Here is a 25,561-nt window from a genome sequence, read left to right on the forward strand (position 1 = left end):
TCCAGGGGACCTTCACAATCCAGGGATTGAACCCTCATCTTTTATGTCTCCTGCATTGGCAGGCTGGTTCTTTACCACTATCACCACCTGGGAAACCACACACTGGGGAAGGTGTAATAGGCCAAATAAAAGAAGAGTAGTCCAGGCAAAGGACTCAGCATGGGCAAACATTCTGAGGAGCTCCAACGGTCCAGCAGAGGTTTTAATCCTACGCTGTCATCCCTGTTTGGAACTACTCAGAGGCCCTTTTCCTTATTTCTGTTTTTCCTTTTTGCCTCTTTGTCTCTGCTCACATACAAACTCTCTGAGAAAGGATCTCACTGTTCAGAGTCCTTATTATTCCTGCTGAACAGAGCGCTTGAGCCAGGCCCCCTGACAGCTTGATGGTCAAACACAGATCCGTGGTCCATTTGCGGGGTCAGGTTTCTGAGGAGGAGAGTGGACGTAGTAAGTCCTCGGTGCTTGATAGTTTGCTCTGCGATATCTTCTCCTCCTGTTCAGCTGAATGTCTGAGCTCTCAGCACATACATGTTGCAGACACATAGGTGAGAGTTATTGCTGGACAGAAAGGTACCCAGGTAGACATAGGTATGAGTGTGTGTGGATGGAGGTGGTGTAGAAGGCATACTTAGCATCAGTGGAAAGATTGTAACAATGGGCAAAGCACAAGTATTATAAGATGGCCCATTTTGTCCACCTGCTGCCTTTCTATGTTTACAGGTGTGCAAAGGACATTCCCCTGTGGACTGAGTTACTGAAAGTCAAAAATCTAGCCTCTGAATCTTTAAAATCTGCCCCTCTCCTTTGTATGGGAAGGCATCTGGCCATGCAAAACTGTCAGCCCACCACGTGGCCTGCAGCCACAGCTCCTGATTCCTCTTAGGGAAGAATGCGTCCCTCACTGGTAAGAAGCACACGGGAACACACGCTACCCGGGAGGCATTGCCTACAGCTTTTCCCAAACTCAGATCACAGCCCGTGGCCCGGCCCGTCTGGGCTCCACGTCCCCTCTTTCCCTCTCTCTGTTTTTGTTTTGAGCGTGCCTTCCTTTGGTTGCAGTGAAGTCTGGTTTCATCACTTTCTTCCTCAAGTCTTTTCTGTACCTATTCTCTTTGCTCCCAAAGGCCAACCACAAAGGGACTGTCTTGGTTCTTCTCACAAAGTAGAAGCTCTTTTTAGAGAGACAGGGAGGAGGCTCTTGTTTCTCTGAGTCACAGTTAGATGCCTTATTCGCAGTTCCATCCACTTTCAGGCACGTGACATAAGTGTAACGTCATCGCGGGGTCATGTCTTCATGGGTTTAGGGTGGAGTGAAGGTGTGTGTTGAGATGAAGGATGGTGCGATTCGTCAGAGTGAAAAATGAAACAGAAAACTAACGGGGAGGAAACAGAAAGAGAGGAAGAGAAGAGAGTGAGACAGAGGAGGAGTTCGGAACAGGAAACCCATTAGTAACGGGGCCTCAGACCCAAGGCTTCCGTGTCCTCCCCCCGGGGGAGTGGCTTGATGTCGGATCTTTTCAAAGCTCCCTGCAGTTGAGGGGTTCGGTGGGTGTTTGGGCATCATCCAGTGTGACATCCAGAGTGACATCCATCAGGTTCCCCTTCGGGCGCCTCTTCGGGCTGATGAAATTCAAGTTGTCAGTGTGGAGACAGGCGGCTCAGCGCTGGCCGTGGCCAGAGACCCCAGCCGGGAAGGGAAGCCACGGCACACGTTCTGTCCTGGGCAGTCTCGCTGGGTGCCAGGCTCTGTGCCCCAGGGACAATGGTTCAGCCTTCACTTTTCATTTGTCACCCCTGCTTTATGTCTGTCCTCCCGAAAGGTGGTCTAGAGCTGAGGAACGAGGGAGAAGGCTGGAGGCCAAGTTCACACGTCACCGTCAGGACCCAAGTTCGGCTTTGCCAGCTTTTTCACCCTCTGCGCAGCTCTGCAAAACGCCCTTTGATGGGCTGATTCTGATGGATGGGAACTGTGCTCCAGGCCTGGCAGTTAGGCCCTGTGTGATCCTGGCTCCCGGACCACACTAGCAAGTGCTGCTGATGGGGAGGTCCTTCCCCTGGCGCTAGGCACTGCTAGTGAAAGGTGCTTTGTGGATTATTAACAACAACAATTAATGGAGGGGTAATTGACTGTGAAAGGAGGCCAGTGGGTTGGCAGGCACCACCATTCAACCTTACATTCCTGGGGCCAGGGCCTCCCCAGGGAGTAGACTGCCTCCTGAATGAGCAGCCCCTGAGCCTCCGAGGAGGCACATGTCAAGCTCCCAGGGGCCAAAGTTTAGGAAATGCTGGCCTGGTGCTGGAGTGAACACAGAATTGCAATGCCTGACAAAGGCTCTTTGTTGGATTAAGCTCCTCATTCTGAAAGGAGAGTCGTTTCCTTAATGTGCAAAACCATAGGTTCACAGGCTGGCTGTTAGAGCTGAAAGGACATTCCCTGTGTGATTTGAGGCCCCTCCTGCAAATTCCTGCAAAAGATAATTTGCCTGGATTCAGTGATAATACCTGGTCATTTCCCAGAAGTCACTGATAGTATCTAGTAATTCACGGTTGGAGATCCAGTATGCAAGAGGCTAAAATGCAAAGACCACGTGGAAAGGATAACACACTGAGCACTGCAAGTCAATAATGTGATAGGATAATAGCAGTAACAACCGATACTCATCAAGATGTGCTCATCATCACTGGGGTCATCCACATCACCACCCGTTTACACACGTTCAGTGCATTACTCCCCGGATCTTCATCACAGCACTATGATACCAGTATTACTATTATCCCCTTGTTTGTAGATAAGGAAACTGGGAGAGAATATTTAAGTAAATTGGCCCAGGCTACCAAATATGGATGTTTGCACCAGCTAGCAAATGTAGGTGCCAGAATTCTAAACTATGAGCTCTTCTTGGCCACCCAGGGTCTTTGCCATTGACCATGATGCTGCTGGAACAGGGCAAACAGATGGGTCTTAATGTCAGTAGGGCTGTGTGACTTTGGGCCTCTCAATGGCTGAGTTCATGCTTCCCAAGTGGTTCAGTGGTAAAGAATCTGCCTGCCAATGCAGAAGACCCCAGGAGACGTGGGTTCAATCCCTGGAATGGGAAGATCCCCTGGAGGAGGAAATGGCAACCCACTTCTGTACTCTTCCCTGGAGAATTTCATGGACAGAAGAGCTTGGCCGGTTGTAGTCCATGGAGTTGCAAATAGTCAGAAACGACTGAGCAACTGAACATGCACATGTGCATGACTGATTGCATACATCTGACATGGGAATACACATGTGAATCAAGCCAAGAGGCCCAGAATTAGGCTGAGGCAAGGAAGATACCTGGGTACCAAATTGAAGGAGGGCCTCCAGCTCAGGGTAGTGCATGAAGAATCCCTACACACACTGCCCATGGAAGCCAATTCCTTGTTAGGCTTTGAGGCCCAAGAAAGTGGGTGTCTTACTAACCTCATCCTCCTCTTGGCCTTAGTAGCAAAGGTTATGAGAGATCCTTTACTTGGGTTTCTGGCATTCTAATATACATTCATTTCCTTCTTTGTTCTTGAAATTAATATTGTCGGTTGTTTCCTAGGCAGAACAGTTGATTTCAAGAAAGAGAAGAGATGGCAGAGACCCACCACCCTTGAATTGGGGTCAGCATGGACAAGAAAGGAAGGTGGGTGGGGTAGGGGGCTTTGCTAACAAACTTCACATTTGCTTAGACCCTGCTTGGTTCACTGGAGCCCACCAGTGACTCTGCCTCCTCACGTGCTAAAAATCTCACTGCAGAGGAGTGGGGAACCAATGCATCGGCAGCCCCAGAGACCCTCCTGCTCCCAGGCTTCTCAAACACCAACTCTTTGGGTGGTGTTTATAGTGTGTGTGTTCTCCCAGCCCTTCGGCAGTGATGCCTGGTTTCCACAGGGCACCCACATGCACCTCTCAGCGAAGAGCCCCCGCCGGGGGTGGGGATCACTTTGTATAAGCAAAGTGACCCTTTGGAATTGCAGGATATGATTGCTTGAGGGGACCCTCCACACCATTTCATTAGACCCTCTCATTTTACAGATGTTGCACCTAAGGCCCAGGGAAGGGAAGTGATATATCCTCCGTCCATTGATTAGGGATGCCCTTGGTCCTCTGTTCTGGGTCTACATAGCTTTCTGTGTTGTGCATGTGATGTGTGCCAGTGAGGTCAGCAGTGGACATTGCTGGGTAGGAATCTTGCTCTAAACAGCCTAGCTTTTCCCCTTCTGGGAAAAAAATTGCTTTTAGAAAGCTTGAATCCTCGAGCTTTCTGCCCTTTCCTGTCCAGAAATTCCAAGTGACATATCAGTAAGTTTCATGAGAGCAGAAACTGTATTATACAAACCTCCTGTCTGGGTGGGGGATGGAAAAAGTGAATCCCGTGTGTGTGTGTGTGTGTGTGTGTGTGTGTGTGTAGGTAATGGAGGATTTGGACCTAGTAGGTGACAGAACAGTTTCTCTCCCTGTGAAAGCTAATTGCAACATTTCCATTTCTGGGATCCAGCACAGGGCCTGGCACAATACTGGTTCAGCTTCTGAGTGTCTTTCCTCTCCTGCCATCTTGTATTCCCAGCACTCTGCTCCTGGAAGAACTGAGCTAATCTTGACCATATGGCTGTTGCCACCGCAGCATGACAATTCCACTTTAAGGGACTTATTGCTTTTTGCATCTTTCTCCACCTTCCTAATGATGACAAAGTCACAGGGCCAGTTCCATTCTCTTTTCCCTCAGGTCACGAAGTGACTCCTTCTAGGAGTCTGGTTGCTTGCTAATTACAGATGAAGTCTGATCTGATGGAGCCCCTGGCTGTATGGATGCTCTGATTCTCTGAGATCTGAGAGCTGAGTATTTAGCTGGGCATTTAGGATAATGCCTCCCTCACCCTTTGGGACTGTAACAAAGTCAGCATTGACCACAAGTACCAAATGCTTCTGAGAGAAATGCTGGCCAACTACTATTGCCCTTCCCAGATGACTTCTCCCTGGTCACAGTGATTCAGATAACACAGCCAGAAATAATTTTGAGGCAATTTGGAGTAGCCAAGTAATGATGATGTCTGTTTATAGGTTTGTATTCCTGAATTATCATAGAAACTGGAAAAATAGCTTTGCATCATTCATCCCCATATGTTCAGTGCTCGTGTATGTGCTGGTATAGATACTTGTTTAGACTAATATAGCTTGCATAATACAAAAACAATTCCATCAACATCATTTTATTTAAACCTTGCAATAACCCTGTATGGTTTCTTCTCTTATCTACATTTTTCATTTAAAAAACAAGATTTGTCTGACATCATCTAGCCAATGACAAGTAGAGGTGGGACTTAAAGCCAGGTGTAATGAGTTCACATTTAGTGGCTGCTCAATGCTACCAGACTTACTTTCGGAAATATCTCTAGCTTGTATTGGTGCCCTGGTATCACAGTATGGTCCACAGACCAGCAGTGTGGGCAACTCCTGGGAGCTTGCTAGGAATGCAGCATTTCAGGCCTCATCCAAGACCTACTGAATCAGAATCTGCATTTTAACAAGATCTCCAGGCAGTTCCTCTGTACATTGAAGTTGGAAAAGCAATGCTTTAGAGCAACACTGCCCAATAAAAATATAGCATGTATTACATACATACTTGGAGTTTTTGTAGAGTCAATAAAAGGTAAAATGAAACAAGTAAAATTAATTTTACTTTTATTAACACATTTCACCTCAAATATTGAACTCATTATCATTTTAATATGTGTCAATAAAAAATGATTAGTGAAACATTTTTATATTCTCTTTTGGGGGGCGGTGCTAAGTCTTTGCAAGGGGCTTCCCTGGTGGCTCAGACAGTGAAGAATCTGCCTGTAATGCAGGAGACCCAGGTTCAGTCCCTGGGTCGGGAAGATTCCCTGGAGGAGGAAATGGCAACCCACTCCAGTATCCTTGCTGGGAGAATCCATGGACAGAGGAGCATAATGGGCTAGGGTCACAAAGAGTTGGACACGACTGAGCCACTAACACTTTGCAGTCTGGTGTGTATTTTATACTTACCCATCTCGGTTCAGGCTGAAGAGCTTTCATGGATTCAGATGCACCTGTGGTGAGTGAGAGCCCTACTGGATAGTGCAGATGGACAGCGGTGATGCAGTAGGGTTCTCAGACGTCAGCACAGATCAGAATCCCTGGGAGGCCTTGTAAACGCAGATGGCTGATCGTCCACTGACAGACTTACTGAATCAGTGGATCTGGTTGGGACTCAAGTGCTTACGTTTCTAGCCAGTTCCCGATGATGCTGCTGCAGCTGCTCCCAGGCCGACGCTTTTGCGAACCAGTGTTCTACAGGTTCCTCAGCCCCTCTTTAGAAATCACGTGTACCTGCTGTGTGCTCAGTCGTGTCCAGCTCTTCGCAGCCCCATGGACTGTAGCCCACCAGGCTCCTCTGTCCATGGAATTTTCCAGCAAGAATACTAGAGCAGGATGTCATTTCCTAGGCCAGGGGATCTTCTGGACCTCGGGTTCAAACGCACATCTCTTTTGGTCCTGTATTGGCACACAGACTCTTTACCACTAGCACAACCTGGGAAGCCCAGAAGCCATAAGGTTTTAGATTTAAATGAGAAAAACAAACAAGACCTTAGAATGTGCAAGGGGGGGAAGTCTCAACCAAAAGAAAGAACATCAGCTTCTCAGGCTGCCAGATGGAAAGAGTAAGATGGTCTCTGGGTCTTGAACCTAGTTGTCCACAGTAAGACAGATCAGAAAGGAGATTTTTACCCAGCTTACACAGCATGCGTGTCTGGGTCTAGATGCAATGCCTGCAGAGTTCAAAGTTCCACTAAAGGTTAGCTTCAAAGGGTGTATCCAGACATCCGTGGGGCTTCTTGATACTTCCTGCTTCCTGCACCCAGCGTGCGATCTTTTACTACCCCCGTCTCCTTCCTTGAAAACAACCTTGGACCTTCTCATTGCTTCTGTCCCCATCCCACTGCCCTCCCATCGCACCTGGTAGCCCCCTGGCAGTTCTCCCAGCCTCTGGGCTTGTCCCATCCTCGATTCATCCTGCACACTGCAGCCAGAAGACCTTTTTCAAAGATAAATCCGCTCACGTCTCTTCTCTGATTTAAACCACCTTGGAAGCGTCCCCTGAGTGTAAGGTCCTACCTGTCTGGCTGACCTTTGACGCTCTTCCTGGCACTCTCTGCCCACTCTCCTGTCACACGGGGCACTGCTCTTGGTTCAGTGCCATGCTCCAGAGAACACTTTCCTCTTCCTTAAACACAAACTGGAGAGCTTCTTTCTGACTCGGCCTCCACACACATGGTCCCTTTGCTTGGACTCCACTTCCTCTTCTGATTTGTTGAGCTGCCTGTGCTTCCTTCAGGTCTCAGCAAATGTCACTTCCCCTGAGAAGGCTAATTAGACCATCTTCCAGAAAATGGCTTTCCCACCCCCCAGGTTTCATTAGAGCACCTGATCATTGTTTTCATGCCATTTCACACAATCTGGTATTACATATTTATTTGTGCATTTACTCTTTCAATACTGGCCTCCCTCAATAGTTTATAAGCAACCAAAAGAATGGTACCATATATTTGGTTTACTTCTATAGGCAGTCTCACCCAGAACTATGACCAGCATAGTAGTAGACCCTGATATATCTATTGGATGAATGGATAATTCTGTCATGTTAACAAATTAAAAGACATAAAAGATAGAAAAGATGATCTTCAGCGTGTTTTCAATTGCTCAAAGCCATTGGGTGAGAACAGCTGAGGAAGGGAGGTACTGTTTTAGTCAACAGTATTAACATTAATACAAACGCATATGTTCTGAATATTCAGAAATGGTCCAAGAAAGCAGAAAAATGGACCAAGTCAGGCTAGCTGGGTTATGAAGTTCGACGTCAAGAAGAAAATGCATCAGTCATTCACAGCAAAATATTTATTGGGAGAGGCAGCCTGGTGGCACAGAAGACAAGGGACATTTTATTTGGACAGTCGGTAGAGCCCGAGAGCCCCTTTGCCATTTTAAGTTAAGTGGAATCCGGCATGGTTGCTTCAGTTCAGTTCAGTCGCGCTCGGTCATGTCTGACTCTTTGCGACCCCATGGACTTCAGCATGCCAGGCCTCCCTGTCCATCACCAACTCCCGGAACTTATTCAAACTCATATCCATTGAGTTGGTGATGCCATCCAACCATCTCATCCTCTGTCGTCCCCTTCTCCTCCTGCATTCAATCTTTCCCAGTGTCAGGGTCTTTTCCAATGAGTCAGCTCTTCACATCAGGTGGCCAAAGTATTGGAGTTACAGCTTCAACATCAGTCCTTCCAATGAACACCCAGGACTGATCTCCTTTAGGATGGACTGGTTGGATCTCCTTGCAGTCCAAGGGACTCTCAAGAGTCTTCTCCAACACCACAGTTCAAAATCATCAATTCTTCAGTGCTCAGCTTTCTTTATGGTCCAAGTCTCACATCCATACATGACTCCTGGAAAAACCATAGCTTTGACTAGACAAACCTTTGTTGGCAAAGTAACGTCTCTGCTTTTTAATATGCTGTCTATGGTTGCTCACTGTTGAATTTTATTTTTAGACTTTGGTCACGGTCTCTACGATATATCGCATTTCCTTTTGTATTGATTCGCAGTATCATTTTTGCATCCCTGTCTAGGTGCAGACAATATGCACTCTCCAGAAGAAGGGGTTGCCTGCTCCCCAGAGGCTGCAGCCCAAGAAATCCCAGAAGCAGCTTGGCCACAGGCCCCTGCATGAAGGTGTCTGGCCCAGGCTGGACTGCTGAGCATCAGTGGTGGGGGCAGGGCGGGGTCGGGGGGCTGCTTCCTCGCCTGCGACAGAGGTTCTAATAAATCAGGCGGAATCCTGCAGAGGGTCCCCACTGGCTCAGGCATTTAGACGAGAGCTGAGCAGAACCAGAGCTAACCCATTCTTCATCCTGCCTGGTGATTCCTTTCTCCTGGAGGAGCTTTTGTGGCGCCCTGGAGCCTGTGCCCTTGTGAGCCTCTGGGCAGGTCCCCTGGGTGTGTTTGGGGAGGGGGTTGGGATTGGAAGGAGGGGGGCGCACACCTCATATGCCTTTTCTCCCTCCTTTCTCCTTTGTATTATTATCATTAATAATGAAATATTGAGCGCAGGCTGCTAATGAGCCTAAACTCCCCCCCTGTTAGTTTCCTTTGTTGCCTTCAGATTGTCACTTCAGAGTAAATTACTTTTCTCTGTGTTTTGTTCCAGTCATATTACACCCGCGTGACCCTCCCCCGCCCTCCCCATTCTAATTTCAGGGTTATTCTCTCTCTCTCTCTCTCTCTGCAGTTTGCTAAGCAAGGGAGGGCATCCCATCTATCATACTTAAACCTGCATCACATGTCCCCTCCTGCAATTGAGACATCATTCTTTCGGCTCTGGATCCAGCCGGGTTTTAAATACTTGCACAATACACATAGATACAGCCTATAAATAAGTAAGTAAACAAATAGTATATAGTCATCTCTGGTTGTTGCTTCCGGAGTTTTGCGGAGGAAGATCTAGAGACAAGGAGGCAGAGTGGGACCTGTTTCGCAGGGAGGGGCCTGGACGCACAGAGAAGCTGTAGTCCTTGCCATCGGCCGCCGCTGCCTTCTGCTCAGCCCTGGCTCCTGTTCATTTCATGGTATGCTAAGCATTTCCTTGTCAACTGGGGGATGTCAGGATGTGAAAACAACCAACATTAAGTAGATATTCTGTGCCAGCACGGCAGCAAGTGTCTGGAATAGGCTTTTGTCTCCTGTTCAAAGACGCTAAACTGGTCTCCAGCAAACAGCCACCATTTCGGCATGCGTCCTTTGCTACTGGGGACCACAAAGGGCTGAAAACTCGGTCCTGCTTTCCCTCTCTCTGAATTCCTTCCTGCTTCCTTTTTTCTCTTGTCTTCATACAAGGTCTCTCAAGCCTTAGATAGTACCTCAGCTCTGCTGTTTGCTGTGTGATCGCGGAAAACTAATTTAACCTCTCTGTGACTGCATCTATGAAGCAGTGGCTAGAGCAGTGCTTATTTCCTAACGTTGTGAGGTCTAAATGAATTAATACATGTAGTGTGTTCAATATGGAGTTTCATACTTTATAAACACTCCATAAATCTTTTCTTCTTTTTTCCCTTTTCTTTTTATTCTCCTGTCCTTTTTTCCCTAGTCTCTCTCTTGCCCTTCTTTTTTACTATTGGGAATTCTGACCTCACAGGATTAGCTTTTACTGATCACCCACCTGTCTCTTTCTACCCAGAGCTGAACATATTTCCACTGTTTGGTTGATAGTCACAGACAGTGCCATGTAGACCCATCAGAGCCTGAAGCAAAATAAATAAACAAATTAAACTCAGTAATACTGATACTGAACTTGTTTAAAAATCTGATCTTTTGTTCATCTTGAGTCTCTTTGTTTTAATTTAGATGTTACTTAAAGCAGTACATTAAAATGTCATTTATCTTGCTTACTGAGCTTCTGACAGCACTTTAATTTGTGCCCAAGACAGTGCATTATGGGCTTCGCTTGCTTTACTTTAGCCCCAGCCCTGGCTGTCCCAGAAATTGATTTTCTTCTAGTCACCCTATTTTCTCTTCTTAGCCTACGTGGACCCTCGTAAAGGACATATCTTCTCTACAGCGGCCACCCACCTGGTATTGATCATTGCAGAGGACCCACCTGGTATTGATCATTGCAGAGGACAGGAAGCGAGAGTCAGTTTTAAGCAGAAGTAAAGATTTCTTTGGACTGAACAGGAAACCAAAGGCAAGCAGGGAAACCCGTCTGAGATCTGCATGACCTTGAGGTTAGGCCTTCAAATCTCCCCAGCTGATCCATGAAAGCTCGTCTTGCCCGCTCTGATAGGGCATGAATACAGGCCAGCCGGGGGGGGGGGGTGTTATCCCTGAACCTGACAGTCGGGGTGCAGGCTGGTGTCGATGGAGGAGTCAGGCAGCAGAATTCCAATGCCACAGCTTCTGCTCTCCCATTTCCGTCCAAGTAAGAACCTGCCCTGGGATTAAGCACTTTTATGAGGGTCTTCTGCTATGCCCCATGATACAGTAGGACTGCACAGCATTTATCCCTTACAGTTCTTTTGATTTAAGACTAGAAGGAAAGCTTAAGATCAAACAAGAGGCTGACTATGCAGGCTTCTGGGCTCTCACTATCAGGACCACCTACCACAGTGCTGAACCCCCTCCCTCTCAGCACTCAAGACACTGTTGGGAAATCACACAAAGCTTTCTAAGGGCTTCCCCTGTGGCTCAGCTGGTAAAGAATCTGCCTTCAATGCGGAAGACCTGGGTCTGATCCCTGGGTGGGCTTGAAGATCCCCTGGAGAAGGGAAAGGCCACCCACTCCACTATTCTGGCCTGGAGAATTCCATGGACTCTATAGTCCATGGGGTTGCAAAGAGTCGGACACAACTGAACGACTTTCACTTTCTAACTTTGAGGCTCTGGGGGAGTCTCAGCTCCTTAGATATGCCTCAGAAAAAGCTCTGTGTGTGCATACTAAGTCACTTCAGTCATGTCTGACTCTTTGGGACCCCATGGACTGTATGCCACCAGGCTACTCTGTCCATGGATTTCTCCAGGCCAGAATACTGGAGTGGGTTGCCATGCCTTCCTCCAGGGGATCTTCCCAACCCAGGGATCAAACCCAGGTCTCCCGCATTCCAGGCAGATACCATCCTAACTCCCAGGGAAGCCCATTAAAATTGTTGGGCTCCACTATTGGTGTTTCTGATTCAGGAGGTCTGGGGTAGGGTTTACAACGTTTATAACATGTTCCCAGGCAATGTTGCTGCTGCGCCTTGGAGATCAAACTTGTAGGAACACTAGTGTAGACTCTAGGTGTCCATTGGGTCACATCTTCAAGTCAGTGCTTTCCCCATCGGTTGAATTATCTTGCAAATTCGGTGTAGAGAGAAAATGTCTTTCCTTTGTTATCAATCAGGGTAGGCTATATTCTTACGAACACATATTCCTTTTCTGCATCCTATCTTATATTATCTCTGTCCTTCTCCACGTCCTTGGAGTCCTCTCCCTTCAGCTCATGGGTGGGAAAGGAGAGTAAGGGGAAAACACACCCCTTCTTCACCACATTGGCACAGATACAGCACATATCACTGGAAAGATGGAGGAGAATGGGCGATGGCAGTGAGCCTAAGAGGGAAAAGAAACACATGTGGGTGAATTTATAGCCCTCTCTGCTACACCCCTCAAGAGTATTTGGGAGTTCCATCTTGTTCTGTATAAATTCTTCCATCAGTGGTCTCAATTTTCCACTTTATGTCAACTGTATCAAATGCTGGTAGTTAGAGCCTGTGTTCCTTCCCTAGTTAATTGGCAGCTTGATATAATCCATCACTCCTTCCTGGAGAGAAGGTATTCTCTCTCTGTGCAGTTGGGTTTTGAGGAAGCATATCCCTAGGTAGGGGAAGATGTTGTTTCCTTAAGAGACTTGTGATTCCCTTCTTTAAGAACTTCTGAGACAATAGCAAGCAGCCTGGCAAACCCCATGCTACTTTGTGCTGTGCTTATTCGCTCAGGCGTGTCCGACTTTGCGACCCCATAGACTGTAGCCCGCCAGGCTCCTCTATCCATGGGATTCTCCAGGCAAGAATACTGGAGTGGGCTGCCATTCCCTTCTCCAGGGGATCTTACTAACCCAGGGATCAAACCCAGGTCCCCGACATTGCAGGCAGATTCTTTACCATCTGAGCCACCAGGGAAGCTTTCTACTTTAAATGCCCCTTATTTCTTATACTCTTTCAGTAATGGGCAGAGAACAGGGGTGGAAACAGGGTGGAAGGGAAAAAGGGTAAAACTTTTCATGGTCCTTTTTACTCACCTTGCTTCTTCTGTATTTCTATTGCATATGGTCTGTGGGAGGACATGAGAATGAACATCTGACCAGGCATCAATTTTTGTTGCAATCAGGATTCTGACAAATTGTATGATGTATAACTACGTATGCAGGGAGAGATACTTAAAATAGTCTGGAAATCATCACTGGCATGCAAGCATATTATTATATGTGATGAAATAATGTCATTGTGTGTCAAGGAAGGTTAAAAGGAAGACATTGAAATCAGGTTCTCTCCCACCCTCCGGGAATTTACAGGGAGAGAATGAATTGCTGTAAAATCTATTTTGGCTGCTGGCAACTCTGACCACGTACTTATTCATACACTTCTGCTTGTCCCTTCCAGGGTGTCTATTTCCTATCTAGAAAGTCACTGAAAGCAGCTCCTCTATAGAGCTTTCATATTCTTTAGAGATTATTAGGACAGGGAACAGCTATACTCAAATAATTTTGAATAGCAACAAACTAATAAATGTTTGTAATTCCTTATACTTTTCACAATAAATTTGCATATATTTTCTCTTTTGGTGCTATTTATAACCTTGCAAAAATAAATATGTATAGGGTAGGTGGATACTATCTGTTCCCAGTTTACAGATGGGAAAAGTGACATGAAAAGAATGAGAGTCATTTGCGTAAATTTACCAAAGAAACTTGAAGATGGAGTGAGGTCTAGAGTGGAGATATGCATGTTTAATTAGAATACTGGGTGCAGACACATGTGAATATTGTTTTCGTGCAGTTACTACGTCATGTCTGACTCTTTGCAACCCCTTAGACTCTAACCCATTTCCTTCCCCAGGGGATCTTTGTAGACCAGAGATGGAACCTGCGTCTCCTGCACTGGCAGGCTAATTCTTTACTACTGAACCATCAAAGAAGCCCTTTGTGAAAATTACCCCTGACCCTAATGTTAGGGTCCCCTTTCCATCTCCTTCCCACAATCAGTCGAATGGTTTGTGAAGTTTATGAAGTTGTCATTTGCATAACTATAATAAAATAGACCAAATAAATCCTTTTGATGATATAAATTTTCAATATGTTCAGCCATTGGCTCCAGGGAATCCTAATACATGCACATTTTAGACATTAAATTATTTATCATCAACAACGCAGCAATGTCAAAATATCATAGGCATAGCTTAAGCAAGCAAATGATCAAACACTTTCCATCAGCCTCTCTGTATTCTGAAGAAAGAAAAATACAGCTCCAAACACTCATGTATGTTTCTGTCTCCTCCTTACCCAACTATTTTCCAAGATATAAGGATCCAAGTAAACCTAATTCAGGGGTATCAAAGAAGCATAATAGCGACAATGACTTAGCACCTCAGTGACATTTTCTTGGGCTTTGCTGGTGGTTCAGATGGTGAAGAATCCACCTGCAACGTGGGAAACCTGGGTTCAATCTGTGGGTTAGGAAGATCCCCTGAAAGAGGGCATGGCAACCCACTCTAATATTCTTTTATCAAAAATACATTATCACTATTATTAACAGGACTCATTCCACCATGTCAAATTTCAAGTTCCAACTACTGTTCCCAGGCATGGTCCTCTACATTATCAGATGTCCAGTGGTGTCTCTAAGTGTGATGTCATCAAGCAGAAGGAATACACATTCTGTGGGGAAATCCTGGGCTTCGCTGGTGGTTCAGACAGTAAAGAATACGCCTGCAAGGGGGAGACCCGGGTTCAATCCCTGGGTCAGGAAGAGCCTCTGGAGTATTCTTGCCTGGAGAATCCCATGGACAGAGGAGCATGGTGGGCTACAGCCCATGGGGTCGCAAAGAGTCTGACATAATTGAGAGACTAACAGTACTTTCTATGGTCTATCAGATGAGACACATGTAAAATGACAAAAGAGAAAAGCAAAATAAAGAACTTCTTTACTCCTTTCCTCCCCCTCCCAGCCCCCTGCCAAGATGTGCTCCTTTCCTACCTGTTTTACAAAACTCTTCCTGAAACTGTTTTTGGATCATGTATACCCAGACAGTAGAGGATCAGGCTGGAGGCATCAGGGAACGCGTCCTTGCGCTTCCTGCGAACGCCCTCTCTCCAGCCGGGCTCTGAATGCCCTCGAGGTGCTGACTGACAGCTGGGGCTTCATCTAGAGCGCTGAGCCCTCCCTGCCGGCAGTGTGGTTGCATTTTTTGCATAGTCGCCATTGCTACGTTCAACTCCAGATGCTTACTCACAAGTCACTAAACTAATATCACGTTCATTCTGGGCTCGTTAACATTACACCAAGACCACAATAGGATCATCACACAGAAAGGTGATCCTGTGCTTATCCTATACTCTCATCATCCCTTCGTTTTCATTTCTCTAAAATGAAGTCAGAGAAAAGGAGGGTAAAGCCCCCAAGAAGACCCATGCCTAAGACATCATCAAAAAAGCCTGCGTTACTATTGAGAGAAAACCACCACCAGCCTATGTCTGATTGACACATTTTATGAAGGGCAAGTGACAGCTTTTAATGTAAGTACTGACAAAATTACTGTTGGAGGGCTTTTTTAGAAAATGCATATACTTTATGACGTGAAATATATTAAGACGTCAGTGTTTTAACCAATGTTTATAAAAATCTATTATGGTCATTTATTGAGTCTGTAAAGCATGTTATGGGCTAACAAGATAAAAGATGCATTGCAAATAAAGTTGCTATTATTTAGAATGTGAATCTGCTGCTCTAGTTTACCCAGTTACCCAAGTGGCACATTTGACCACTTGTAAACAGAATATTTTTTTTCCAAGTGCTTTATTTTGGAAGATGAATAAATTAGTCTACATCATAGTCAGCACTCACTTAAGCAAACTCCTCTGTATTTCTGCTGCTGTTGCTGCTGCTGCTAAATCACTTCAGTCGTGTCCGACTCTGTGCGACCCCATAGACGTCAGCCCACCGGGCTCCGCCGTCCCTGGGATTCTCCAGGCAAGAACACTGGAGTGGGCTGCCATTTCTTTCTCCAATGCATGAAAGTGAAAAGCGAAAGTGAAGTCGCTCAGTCATGTGTGACTCTTCGCAACCCCATGGACTGCAGCCTACCAGGCTCCTCCGTCCATGGGATTTTCCAGGCAAGAGTACTGGAGTGGGGTGCCATTGCCTTCTCCTCTGTATTTCTAAACAAGTGCTTTTATGCAAAGTCTGGTATACCTTGAAATATTTAGTATCTACCTGAGAAATTGGCTCAGAAATCCAGCACAGCTATTATCTGTATACTGGACTGTAGACCCTCATTAGACCCTCAGCTCCATGAATCAGGGGATACATTATTTTCATAGTGTGCCTATTGCCTGGCTCAGGGCAGGACACATAATAGGTAATCAATAAATGTCTGTTGAGTAGATAAACTAAATAATGAATGAACGAAGCATAACCTGGGTCCGTTGACCTATTCTGTAATCACAAATTTGAATGGGTAGAGGCAGTGTGTCTATTTCAAGGAATGGCTTTTCTAGGTGTGTTGGTCTGAAAATATCAGACGTTTTAAGTTTTAAAGTAACAATGATTAACTGGAGAGGTGCTGTTTGAGATGTTCTAAGCTTAATTAGCAAAGGACATCTCTGCCAAGACAAGAGCCCTGAATTCAGGCTGTGACCTCAGATTTTTTCCTTTTCGGGGAGAAGAAATTACTGAGTGAGCAGACCTTCATGTTGTACAACTCAGGGGGGAACATCCATGTGGTTAATTGGTCTTCATATGTCAATAACTTTTCTGCTAAATTTCTCAATATCCCTTTCTACAAAAGTGTCACCGAGGGAGGAAAATCTTCAGTGAGAGGGGTGTCTTGGTTTGTCTTTTAAAGCACCTGCTTAATTTCACACACCACCAGGACATTGTCCTGTGCACTGTCTTACTGGCTTCAGACTTCTGGGAACCAGTCTCTGCTACCCCGGTGCTAAGAGGGGTGATGCGAGGTTTAGGCATAGAAGATGTCTTACTTTGCTGAGCACGTTCAATTCAGGAAGGGCTTGGAAATGACATTCAAAGAGCCAGAGCCACAAGCTGCCATATGTGAGGTGCTAAAACTAGTCTCAGACTTAATGTGGCTGCTCTGTTTTCCATGGTTCAGAATGGAGTTCATTTGAAAACACATTCACATTGAAGAAAATCTGAAAATTATACAGAGTTATAAAGAGAGGGCATGATGCCACAACAAAATTTAGCCACTGTTTGTATTTTGTATTTTGTGTTTATATATATACACATATATATATATGTATATATATATATAAATATTCACTTGTATTCAAATACATATATATGTAAACATATTTTATGGATAACTAAGTTCAGGTATGGGCTTTCCCAGTGGCTTATCAGTAAAGAATCTGCCTGCCATGCAAGAGACACAGGAGATGAAGGTTTGATTCCTGGCTTGGGAAGATCCCTTGGAGGAGGGCATGGCAACCCACTCTAATATTCTTGCTGGGAAAATCCCAAGGACAGAGGGTCCTGGTGGGCTACAGTCCTTGGGGTCACAAAGAACCAGACATGACTGAAGCGACTGAGTCCTGGGTCATGTATATCGATTTGTATCCTACATTTTTGCCTAGATTATGACAAAAGCTGGGATGAGGTTAAAACAAATTTATCCAGTGATAGAAATGCTTCCTTTACCCATTGAGAGTGGGATATTCATAAAATGCCACAGACTGAAGTAGTTTCACAATTATTTATTCAAACCTCGCTTCTGTCCCCCACTCCACAGATCAGGAGAGGAATCTCCTTGCGATCGTTGCACGTGCCTCTCCTGGTCTGCACGGGGCTCCTTTATCACAAGAGAACAGGTGAGCGGGGCAGGACAGCACAGGTTCCAGAGTCAGACTGGCTCTGTTCAAATCCCCACTCTGACAACTCCTAGCTTTGCAATTTTGAGTGACATATTCACCTTCCCTATGTTACTGTTTCCTCTTCAGTAGAACAGATACAATGCTATTTGCCTATCGCATGATTGTTATGGAAACTAAGTGAGCAAATGTACAAAAGGCACTCATAACAGAGCCCAGGAGTTCATATGTTACCAGTAACTGTTGGCTTTTATTATCAGTGCACACAGTGTCATAGCCGAGGAGAAAAGACACTTGCACGTCCATCTGTTATTGTTGTTCAGCTGCTCAATTGTGTCCATCTCTTTGTGACCCCCAGGAATGCAACACATCAGGTTACAAGTTGCAAGTCCAGGGTCATGGTGAATTCCATTTAGACACTCTCTCAAAGACTGAATGTTCTGATCAACAAAATGAGTTTTCAACCAATCAGTTGAGTAGGGGAAAAAAAAAAGCGTCATCAAATATATTAAAGGATTAGGCCTTGTGAGATTATGAGTGTAGTTTACAATTATACTATATAGTTCATAATTTTCACCGTGGAAACAAAATGTAAAAATGAAGCAACCTTGATGAATGTTTAGACAGTCTCTGACCATGTCAACCGTTGTCCTTCTCCCTTCACCATCAGTGGGGGACCAACCCAGCGAACTCAGCTGTTCACCTTGCTCCCCCAGGATCATCACTGCTGCTGGTGCCCAACCACGGAACAGCGGCACCAGGCCATTGAGAAAGTTCCTAGAAACCACAACACAGTTTATGAGCTACACATGCATTGCAGTGACTGATTAAAAAATACAAGATGAAATATTGCAGCTATCAATGATTCCTTCACATGGCTGACTTCTAATGAAAAGGTAAAGTTTCTGAGGGAGAGAGAAGAAATGAAGAAAAAGGATTTTTATCAATTTCAGAGGAACCCTTGATATAATCCTGAACATTTTTCTGGGTGAAATATTTTACCTATATTACCCTCCATCATGCTGTGTTTGTTTAATTTCCCCTTTTCAGCAGGTATATATTTCAGTTTTTAATTTAAAAAACATCATTGCCCCTCATTGGTTTCCTCACATCATTTCATTTCCTATTTGCTCACTGCTCCTTAGAAGTTTTTGCTGCTAGTGATGAGGAATTTCTGCTGATACTTTATTCTCCCAAACTTGCGTACAAAAAGGAGAATAGGCCCACAAGTGATTTGAGTTTTACTAGATTTCATATCCATATCTGCCCCCAAAGTGATATGTAATTTCTGTTTCTACCTCCAACACAGAGACGCAAAACCACCTCCATCAGTATGGCCCTCTGAAATATTTTAGTGAAAATATTATGAAGAATAAATCATCTGTTGTGTAATTAGTGGGCGTCTTAGCACATGGATTTTGGAGAGCATTGTGAGGCTGTGAGAAGCTGAAATCTCTCTGGCTGATGGGTGTTTTGGCAACATAAGGATCACTCTGTGCAGGGTTCCACACCCCTTTCTCCCCATCCTCCTGTCTTCCCCGTTCTGTCACCTGCTGCATCCTCCTGTGTTTCTCTTCCCTACTCCTTTCACACAATCAGGGCTTGGCTAGTCTTGTACTACTTAGGCCTTGGATAAGAAAAAGAAGAAGAGAAACAACAACAAAGAGACAAGAGCATTTTTGCTTTAGCTCTATCCCACCAGATTCCAGTGCAGGGGCACTTCTTCTATGAACCTGAGGAATGACCTTCATCACAGTCCTCAAACAACATCTCTTGACTAGGTCTTGTTAGTCTCGCTGAAGTCTGGACATCGGATTTGGAGGGGCACCCAGGAAATAACCAAGCTCTGAAGTTAAGGCGTCAGTCCTGTAGACTGCCAGGTCTGCTCCAAATATCTGACACCAGCTACAAGTTCGAGAGTTTCCGCAAACCACCATGTCAAGGAAAACACTCACTGTTTCCTTGACTTTAACCCTCAACACTTCTGTTACCAGATTTGTAGATTTTTTTTTCCCCCACACTAATCAAGTCTCTGACACTAGTTGGATGCCCCACAATTCAGTTTAATTCTGACTCCATAATTTGGGGGTTTATTCCCACAAGACTGTTCCCCGTATTAGATGTCAGTTGCAAATAGTAGGTCCCCAGGTTACCCACCACTTCCATCTGACTGGACTGCAAATCAGAGTTTCCCATGACCCCCTTCTTGGGGTCAGTAATTTGCTCAAGCTTTGCTCAGAACCCAGGAAAAGAGTTTACTTACTACTGCCAATTTATTAAAAAGAGTATGTTAAAATATACAAATGAAATGTCTGATAAACAGATACATTGGGGAAGGTCTGGAAAAGTCCTGAGTAGAGCAGTTTCTGTCCCTATGGAGTTTGGTTAAGACAACCACCTAGCACACAGAAGTGTTCATCAACTCCCAAACTCTCTGTACTCTGTAGTTCAGGGATTTATTTTTTACGGCAGCTTCAGCATGTAGCCATGCTTGGTTATTAACTAGTTTTTCAGCCTCCTTCCCCTCTCTAGAGGATGGGAAGTTGGGCCAGAAGTCCTAAGCTTCTAAACATGGTTTCACAATTCTAGTGACCAGCCCTCATCCAGGAACCCACCAAGAGCTGGCTCATTGGAACAAGATGGTCCCATCACCCAGGAAAATCCAAGGGATTTAAGAGTTCTCTGTCATAAGCTCAGATCAAAGGCCAAATGTTAGCAGGAACTAGAAACAGAGAAACATATATAAAATAATTATTTACATACCCTTAAGTTAAAAAACTCACTAGAAAGACTCACAGAATTCATTAAAAACTATTATACTCCTATAAAGAAGCAACAGTTAGAACTGGACATGGAACAACAGACTGGTTCTAAATCGGGAAAGGAGTACGTCAAGACTGTATATTGTCACCTTCCTTATTTAACTTATATGCAGAGTACATTATGAGAAACGCTGGTCTGGATGATGCACAAGCTGGAATCAAGGTTGCTGGAAGAAATATCAATAACCTCAGATACGCGGATGACACCACTTTTATGGCAGAAAGCAAAGAACTAAAGAGCCTCTTGATGAAAGTGAAAGAGGAGATTGAAAAAGTTGAATTAAAACTCAACATTCAGAAAACTAAGATCTTGGCATCCGGTCCCATCACTTCATAGCAAATAGATGGGGAAACAGTGAGAGACTTTATTTTGGGGGGGCTCCAAAATCACTACAGATGGTGACTGCAGGCATGAAATTAAAAGATGCTTGCTCCTTGGAAGAAAAGCTATGACCAACCTAGACAGCAGATTAAAAAGCAGAGACATTAACAACAAAGGTCCGTCTAGTCACAGCTATGGTTTTTCCAGGAGTCATGTATGGATGTGGGAGTTGAACTGTGAAGAAAGCTGAACACCAAAGAATTGATGCTTTTGAACTGTAGTGTTGGAGAAGACTCTTGAAAGTCCTTTGGACTGCAGGGAGATCCAACCAGTCCATCCTAAAGGAAATCAGCCCTGAATATTCATTGGAAGGACTGATGCTGAACCTGAAATTCCAATACTTTGTCCGCCTGATGCAAAGAACTGACTCATTGGAAAAGATCTTGATGCTGGGAAAGATTGAAGGCAGAAAAAGAAGGGGACGACAGAGGATGAGATGGCTGGATGGCATCACCAATGCAATGGACGAGTTTGAGTAAACTCTGGGAGTTGGTGATGGGCAGAGAGACCTGGTGTGCTGCAGTCCATGGGGTTGAAAGGAGTCGGACATGACTGAGCGACTGAACTGAACTGATCCATGTTTATTATAGGAAAAGGATACAAATTAGGACCAGCCAAAGGAAGACACTCATACAATAAAGTCTAGGAGGGTTCTAAACCCGCTCTTCCATCGTCCTCAGGATGAAGTCCACTCAAGCTTGGTGTACAGAGTTTTATTGAGGCTTCATTACATAGTCATGATTGATTGGTTGTCCATGTGGTTGAACTCAGTCTCTAGATAAACTGATACTCAAGACCAAAAGCCTCCACCCTCTAACGATGCTGTCAGCCTTTCTGGCTTAGCCAGTCCCCACCCTGAGAGTGTCAGGGATGACCAGCCCACCCTGAGTCGTTTTATGAGATAAACTCTCAGGAGTGTGTGTAGGGGACACCACAGATAATAAGCACTCTTGTTAGGAGCGAAGGACAAAGGCCAGACCTCTACTTAGATGTGACCAAACTCCTCCCTACCACTCCAGGGCTAAGAAACAAAGGAAATCAGCCCAAGCCCGCCTGCTTCCTGGAACACCTCTCAGTCTCCTGCCTCACTCCTTGCAGTCTTTAGAGGGTCCAGTGTATCGCTGCTGTGATAAGTCACTTCAGTCAAGCCCGGTTCTGTGCGGCCCTACGGAGTGTACACCAGGCTCCTCTGTCCATGAGATTCTCCAGGCAAGAATACTGGAGTGGGTTGCCATGCCCTCCTCCAGGGGATCTTCCTGACCCAGGGATCGAACCCATGTCTCTTGGATTTCCTGCATTGTCAGGCAGATTCTTCACCACTAGTGCCACCTGGAAAGCAAGTGTATTTTAAATAGAGTATTAATACAGAATGTGTTGCTTTGACCTAGTATGTATTTTAAAACAATATTAAATCCTTATGAAGTCCCATAAGTGATGTGCTCACATACTCACATTCACATGTGTTCACATGACACATTCCCATAAGTGATGTGTTCCGCCACATTGGATACTATTTTAGCTAGTAATTTTGGTGTCTTTCATATCGCAAGTCCTCTCCTTAACATTCTGAATGGAATTTGCATGTTTCTTTAAAAGATTTCTACTTAGAAGATAGTGTTCGCACCTACAGAGTGAGTCACTGGAAAACCTGTTTGTTGACGAGCAGAGGGTTGGTCTAAATCCAATGCAGGTGTTTTCCAAACAAAACATTTTAGTGAATATCATGTCTTTTCTGTATGATTTCATATGCCTTGAACATAGAAGAAATTGCTGCAAGTTTTGCAACTGTAATGTTTTATTTGGTTCCATCTTACCAGTGTTTTCAACATCTTAGAGATTTGAAACATTTCTATCCATTAAAGGCAACAGGAGGAAACTCCTTTGTGAATAGAGATGCAAGTCCAAATCTTTGATCCGTGATACAGTACTTGTCTCAAAAACGGTTAAAAGGAGGTTGTAATATGCATCCATGCACAACCATCTGCATCTTCGCGACAGTGACACATCAATTGCTTGCATATTCTCAGGTGGTGATTGACTGGTTCGTGCCTGTCTGGGCAAATTGGTGCGTTCAGCTTCGTGCTTGTGGATGTGGGTGTATTTCACAGAAGCAGGTTGGGCAATAAATTTTGAAACTTTATCCTCATCTTTGGATAGAGTAATAAAAGTTTGTAGGCTTAAGAAAGCAATATTCCCTGGAACTGCAATATATGGGAATGATGAAACTGAACTAAAATGTACAGTAATCTCTAAGGCCTACCCAAGCTAGAGAGGTGCAAAGTGAGGGCTATAAAGCAAAATTTAACACCCGCCACACTAAAAGTCATTTTTGGCCTCTGACCAATTTCACACAGAATTGGGAAATATGACTAATATCAAGGCCAGAGTCCCTGGAGCAGCTTAAGGAGGAGCATGTCAGGAAGAAAAGTGATGGCCTGTTGCTAGTGGAACCAATGAGAGGTCAGTGCTGGCATCAGAATGGCCCCAAGTCTGCCTGGCAGCAGCTGGTCTCCCCTTTTCTTAAATTCCATCTGCTGTGAAAAACAAGATTTGCAGCTGTCCTTGTAGACTTGGGACTTCTGTAGATTAAAAGGTCTCCATGGCAGAGAATAAGGATCTTCCTTTCCATGGGGTGTAGGTTAGGGTATGAGAATCAACTCTTTCCCATGAGGCAGTGTTTGCAATGTGCAATTCACTGTCACCAAGGATGTCCCCACGAAGCCAGGCTTAAAGAGGCAACAAACAAATAACCAAACTCACATAATTATCCAAAAAATCTGATCAACACATTCAGCTAACCTGAAAGATTTGTGTTTACAGTTTCCTGAATCTTTCTTAACCAAAGGCTAGAAATGGTATTCTACTTTTTTTTTTCCCCCCACTTAGTTGGATTATTATGTTGAGTTCTGGGACTTGGGTTCCTCTTCTTAATTTTTTTTCCTTTTTATTATCCAAACACCATAAGCCTCTATATAGCAAACTTGTCCTGTGTCCAGCTTGACAATCTCTTTCTGTCCCTGCACCCATGATTAGCCCCATGTTTGATGATGGTGGACACAGCTTCACATGACCATCAACTCCAGTTAGTGTTCCTAACTGATTGCAGGATCATTGCCATGACAGGAACATGTCAGCGGTGGGTGATTTCCACTGAACAGTGACTCCTAGACTGTGGCTTTGCAAGCGGAGCAAGGAGGAAAGATGAGCAATTATCCAGTGGACGTGATCCATGCTGACAGCCAATCTGGATAATTCAAACAGAAACAACTTCCTTTGCTTCACTGGCAGGTTTGGGGCTTGACTTAGTGAGATCAGTGTTTAACTTTCTTTGCCTGTGGAAAGACAGTACATGTGTTTGCTGGTTAAATGAGGGTTTGGGGGCTATAACCACAGCATCTGTTAATTTGACTTTCAAGTTTCACTCTGGTTTGGAAGCCCCTGTGCCTAAAATTTTAAAACAGCAATACATACCTATCTTCCAGATGTCTGGGAACTCAGACTGCATATGCTTCTTGGTTTTCTAATCTGCCCAGAGAAATAAAACCATCACCTGAGCCAAAGAGTAGTTTGCTTAATTGGATTTTTTTTTTTTTTTTTTCATTCTGGAGATACACAAAATGTATTCTAATGTCGCAGTTGTCTGAGTGACATTGTGAGCTGAGCCAGACCACTTACCTAGACTTGAAGATTTACATTTTGATGATGTTTTTCAAGTGCTGTTTTATCTGGAGGAAAAAAAAAAGGCAATAATTTCAGCAGCTGCAGAATTCTCCACACATCTGCAGGAAGTCTCTCCTGCCCTGGGCAGCTCAGGGTAACAGCTAGAGCATAAGTTTTAGAGTCAATTTGACCTGGTTTGGATACCAGTTCCCAAACTCATTAGGCATATTATCTTGAGCAAGGGACCTAATCTTTTCAAGCATCAGTTGCCTCATTTATGAAATAGAGGATGAACATCAGTCTGATAACTTCAAGACTGCTATGAGGGTTAAAGATGTATTCACCGAACATTTACTGAGTGTCTACCATGTGTCAGGAGCTGTTTCCGGCAGGAAAACAACAGTGACTCAAGTAGATGAAATCACTGCCTTCGTGGAGCTGGTGATGCATTTAGTGAGACGGACAAAAACAAGATTAATAAGGAGGATAAACAACAGGTGAGATGAGTGGCCTGGAATCTGGGAGAAACAAAACATGGAAGAGGGACAGGAAGTAACAGAATGGAAGAGGGGTGGGATTTGCAGTGAGGTGTCAGAGAAGGCTTCAGTAACACGTGGTGATAAACACAGGCGTGAAAAAGTCGGTCACGGGGATGCCGGGGAGAAAAGTGCTGCGGGATGAACTGTGTGCCTCCCGCCCAAAGACACGCTCAAGTCCTAGAGCCAAGTAACTCAGACTGGGAATTTGCTTGGAAATAAGGTCTTTGTAGAAGTAATCAGTTTAAGAGGAGGTCTTATGCTGGCTTCCCTCCCAGCTCGGTTGGTAAAGAATCCACCTGCAATGCAGGAGACCCTGGCTCAATTCCTGAGTAGGGAGGGTCCCCTGGAGAAGGGATAGGCTACCCACTCAAGTATTCTTGGGCTTCTCTTGTGGCTCAGCTGGTAAAGAATCAGCCTGCAGTGCGGAAGTCCTGGGTTCGATCCCTGGGTTGGGAAGATCCCCTGGAGAAGGGAAAGGCTACCCACTCCA

This window comes from Dama dama, chromosome 14 (assembly GCF_033118175.1).
Source record: "Dama dama isolate Ldn47 chromosome 14, ASM3311817v1, whole genome shotgun sequence".
NCBI classification, from domain to species: Eukaryota; Metazoa; Chordata; class Mammalia; order Artiodactyla; family Cervidae; genus Dama; species Dama dama.